Source organism: Sciurus carolinensis, unplaced genomic scaffold (genome assembly GCF_902686445.1).
Source record: "Sciurus carolinensis unplaced genomic scaffold, mSciCar1.2, whole genome shotgun sequence".
Classification (NCBI taxonomy): domain Eukaryota; kingdom Metazoa; phylum Chordata; class Mammalia; order Rodentia; family Sciuridae; genus Sciurus; species Sciurus carolinensis.
In genome coordinates, this window is record NW_025920337.1 from 134607 (window position 1) to 140185 (window position 5579).

The window sequence follows — 5579 nt, forward strand, 5'->3', positions numbered from 1 at the left end:
TATCACTATTTTTAAGATACAGTTTATAAATACAAAGACTGACTGAAAAATGATGTTCAATTAATTAAAGTAGAAGGAATTAATTGTTATGTACCTTGTTTACCTTCCGTGTTAGAATTTCTGCATTTACAATTTTACACGTCATTAGTAAAAGGTCTGAAACATGTTAGTATTTGTATGTAAGTGTGTGTGTGTGAGAGCATGCACGTGCAATTTTTCAGGAGCCTATTTTGAAATATTTAAAGGAGGCTCTGAGTTCATGAAAAAATAAAAAGCACCTCTTATCACTCTTCATCTCTTCATGTATTTCTCAGGACTGGAAATATTTGTCGAGGTTGAAGAAATATTGGCGGTTTATGGGTAGCTACAGGTTTAATGAAAAAGAAATTTCATATCTCTTGAATCTCTTGAGTGCTGCGCAGTGTGCTATTTATATGAACCATGTTTAAGTTTGCAGTAGGGAAAATGTCTGCTTTCCTTAGTGAATGTTTGAAATGTACTTCTCAAGATACTGTAAATTTTTTCATCTGTATTTTTTCTTATTGTGCACTTGCTGATGCCCCCACCCCAGGTTTCAAAGCAGAGTTAAAAGTGGGACCCACCGTATAATATAGACTACTCTAATTTCAAATGTTCTGGTTTATTTTGATGTAATTTACCTTATATAGCAAAAGCCCTCCACCTATTAGTGGCTAATATTTTGAATCATCTTGTTTTGAATTGGTAAACTGAAATTAATCACAACTTTTTTTAGTTATTATTTATAGGAGGCACCCAGCATAAGGTAGATTATATTGAAGGATAAAATAAATTGAAGATTAATCCATTAGTAAGTGAAGAATATCAAATTGAATGTATGGGCCTTAAAACAAGTAAGGACCATTTTGTTGCAGATGTGTGTAGGCTGAAACAACAACAACAAACCTAGGAACCAGGGATTTTTCTGCAGAATAAAACATAAAAACACAAGGTTGTCAAGTACTTTCAAAACCATATGAAAATTGTGATTGATAAAAACAACAAAACCTTAATATAAGCCTACAAGTCCTGTTTAGGTGCATGTGTATGGATCTATACATCACAAACACAAACACACACATCTTAACTCACTCAGTTTTAACAACTGTGTTCCATAGTTAATATTACCATCCCACTTCTGGATGGCTTACAGTTACATAATGCAAGATATAATAACTGAACCAGAATTGAAAACTATACTGACTTTGTGTGATGATCACAAATGTTTGCTTCTCCAGCACTTGTAAGCAGAAAGTACATCTTCACTATTTAGACTTTTTATTTCCACACCTACCTACCACTGCAGAAACATATCTCCTCTTGAATCATTACATGAATGATGAATAGGTAGATAAAATCAAAACCAAATGAGATTCCAGATTTAATGAAGTCTGAATGAATGCATTGTACTGAATAAATAATTTTAAAGTTTGGAGGAACTGGAAGTTTACTTTGTCATCTCACTGAATATGTTTTATTTAGTATTTGGACATATGTATTCAACAGCTACTATTGAGTTCTGGTCATATGCAAGGAACTGGATATACTTCTAATAATGAAGCTAGAAAAATGATAAAGAGTTATATTTTAAGAAAATAATAGACATACTAAAAACAAATTAAACTGTCATAGAACTTTTTATAGGAATAATATGTACAAGTAATACTTGAAATTTAAGAGAACTCATGTGAATTACTATGAAGAAATTATATACAAACACATCAAATATACATTTACATAGGTACATAACTGCAAAGGTACTTCCAGAATAGTTGATGTGTGCATATGTACACACAATGAGTTGCACTGTCTTGATTATTAAGAGAATATTTTGTGTTCAGTTGTTTGACATTAATTATGGATGAAAACATCTATTAAAATGATAAATATATTTCATGTTTGCATCATAAACTGTCCTTTTATTCCCTTAATGATCTTTTGTTTAAAGAATATTTTTTAATAACTCATGGATTTTAGGAAGTGTAGCTCATGAATTTTAGGAATAGCTCATGGATTTTAGGAAGTATATGGGAAGGTAGTATTTATGCTTGCTCTTAAGCTTAGCAAGAAATCATTACAGTGTGGGATAGATGCAATTACCTGCTTTCTTTTAGGTTTTCTTTCAATTTGAGCCAAAAGGAAGTTCAGAGCTGGCAGAATCGTATTTTATGTTTACAATGAGGAGTGTAAATAGCAGTTGTGAAAATTTGGCTTACAGAGCTGTTAGTTAAGGTAGAGATAAAAAACATGTCTAAACTTTGGTAAATCCAAGTGGCTAATTTATCAACTTGTATCCTAAACCAGGAGCAACCAGAATAAACTTTTAATATGAAACTTCTCTAATTTTTGACTATTAAGTACTCGAATATATGCTCATCTTCAAATGTTTACTAGATTTCTGAAGATTTACTGATGGTACCATATGGGACAAAGGGTCTGTGTCATTGTGTGGAGATAAGTACCTTTTTAATCTGTAAAATCTGCTGATATGAGTTACACATATTAACTTTATACATAAGTTTCATATGAAAATGATCTGCTTTAAAAATCTTGAGAAACTGATTTAGAATTAGCTTTCTGTTGTTGTAAAAAAAAAACTTATCAACACTAGCAATTTCAACCAACACTAATTTATTGTCTCACAGTTAAGTGAAACAGACTTTTAGATGTGCTCAACTGAGTTCTCTCACTGTAGTACTTACTGCTAGGTCAAAATCAAGGAAACAGCAAGGTCAGGCTTTTAGTTAAAGACCCTTGAGAAAAAAAGAAAAATCTGCTTCTGAGCTTATAAAAGTTGCTAGTTAAATTCAGTTTCCACTACAAGCAGGACTGACCTTCCTTTTTCTTTCCTGGTTCTCAGATGGTGACTGCTCTTAGGTTCCTTAGATTGCTCATAATCTTTATTTCTTGTCACTCTTCAAAGCCTCTAAGGTTGTGTGCATTCCTACCCTCACATGGTTGAAACCTTTCTGACTTCTGCAACTAGACAACTCTCTGCTCTTAAGCTCACCTATATTAGCCTCCTATTTTCATATCAACCATAGAATTAATGCAATAATAAAGTGATATACAAGCAGTTTCCCAGTTCCCAGGATTTTAGTTGGATAGATCAGAAACATTTTAAAATTCAACAGGGCATATTGAGATAGGTTTGTAGATGTTGTTGTTTTAAAGGTAGACATGAATGAGTAATTTGACATTCACTGGGGATTAAATAATTCTTTTACATGGTCTTTGGACTGGTGTTTTGTAGGAATAATTTGTAAATAAAAGCTGAATGTGGTGATACTTATAAGTCTAGCAACTTGGAAAAGCTAATTCAGGGTCAGTCACAGCAACATGTAGACCAATCAACAATAGTGATACCCATGTCTCAAAATTTAAAAAATGAAAAAATTGGGGATGTAACTCGGTGATAAAGTACCCCTGGGTTCAATTCCCAGTGCAAAAACAAAAGTGAATAAATTAAATAGTTTAATGAGCTCTGTGTAAGTACAGATATGTAAAACCACGAAGAAAAATAACTATTGGGTACCACTATATTAAGGAATAGAGTACACTACTATCTGATTTAAGACAGTAATATATGGCAGGTTTTAATAAAACAGTTTATTCAAACAAAAAAGCACCCATGACATCTCAACATTTGTATTTCTGATAAAACTTATAATAGGTATTTATATCATAAAATTTAATTTATTAGTTTGTTAATTTATTTGGGTCCATGTTACAGTAACATGAATATAACACTTGATAATGTTTTTGGATATTTTTTATTTTTTGAATAGGTTCATTTTAGTCTTAAATTTTATTTGTGCATTTTAACTGTAAATAGTGTGATTCATTGAGAAGTACTTGTACATCCACATAATTTATCTAGTTTTATATTCCAGTATCTTAACTTTCCCTTCCCTCATCTCTTCATTTGGTCACTTTTTTATATACTGATTCCCTTCTATTTTCATGAGAATCTCCCCCACCCCGAGTTTACTATTTTCTCTCTGGTTTTCATACTCAGAAAAAACATGAGCTTTGTTCAAAAGAATTAGCCTATTATAGCCATATATGTATACACACATTTTTAACAGTGAAATTCACATTAGTCAAGCTATTTAACCAGCATAAATGCCACGGAGAAATGAATGCATAAAGAAAATGAGGTATATATACACAATGGAATTTTATTTAGCCATAAAAAAGAGTAAAATTATGTTATTTGCAGAAAAAATGAATAAAAATCGGAAGTATGTTAAGCAAAATAAGACAGACATCTTATAATTTATTAAATGGCCAATCCCCTTTTTATCTCCAAACACAAGAGTTGCTCTAAAAAGCATAAAAACTGTTGTCTCACTTGCTTCATTGATATAGAGGAGCAAAGATCTCTTGCAAGGTTTAGCCTTATAATTCTATCCTATGTCAATAAGGGAAAATCTCAAAGTGTTTAGAAAATAGAATTAAGCATACAAAGAAAAGACTAGTTTTGGAAAATCTAATCATATTCCTTACAATGAAATGCACTAATGTATTTTAATCTGCATCCTCTAGAAGTATTTTTTATGTTTATTGGATAAAGTATTTAAAGTGATATTTAAGAAGGAATTCAATTTTGGTTTTATTTTCCTTGTGCTCACTTTTTTTCTTTTCTTTGCAGTGCTGGGGATATGAACCCAGGGACTTGTGCTTGCAATGCAGACACTCTACTGACTGAGCTATCTCCTCAGCCCATACTCACTTCTTTATAGCATTAAGAATGTTGTTTGCTATGCTAAATAATAGTCGCTATGGTATGCATTAAGGAATATGAGAACATAAGATGGGGTGGCATAAGCAATTCACGAAAGTTAGGTCATGTTTTTTGATGTGCAAATTATCTTTTTTGTTAAAAAAAAGTAGCTGAAAAAATAAATGGGCCCTCAAAGATGACAGTATATATGAAAGAAAATAAATATTAGTAATTTATTAAGATCTGTTTTAAGATGCTATGAAGAGGAGAAGGTCAAGTTGGCTGTCCACTTTGAATTAATCCAATATGCCTGCATGTATTATTTATTTAATATTAAAATAAAATAAAATCCTATATTCTTGTCCAATAGCAGATGCATTCTTCTCTGTAAAATATTAGCTGTTTCAATGCATAGATTTCTTAGACTTTGGAACTTATTACTGTCAATTCATTGACAGAGATGGGGAGAGTGTCCTCATTAGAGATGGAGTGTCTTAGGAAGGACATTTTTCACCTGTGGTTTTAGCAAATGATAATAAAAAATATTGCAGTAATAATCCTTATGATGGATCTGAGGGTCCCAAGGAATGATTCCTGCAAATATTCATGAATAATGGGCTCTTTTTGTTCATAAATCTGATTCTGAAGTTTTGATTGAATAAGAAGTTCTCTCACATCTTAAAAATTCATATTGTTTTTGATATACAAGTTGTGTATGATTAATCATTTATAATTCTTTATTATTCTTGCTTTCACTTCTCTGTAATTTTGATGATGAAATTTGTGCAATAAAATATCCCTAATTTCTTAGAATTCCATAGCAAGATTTTGGTTT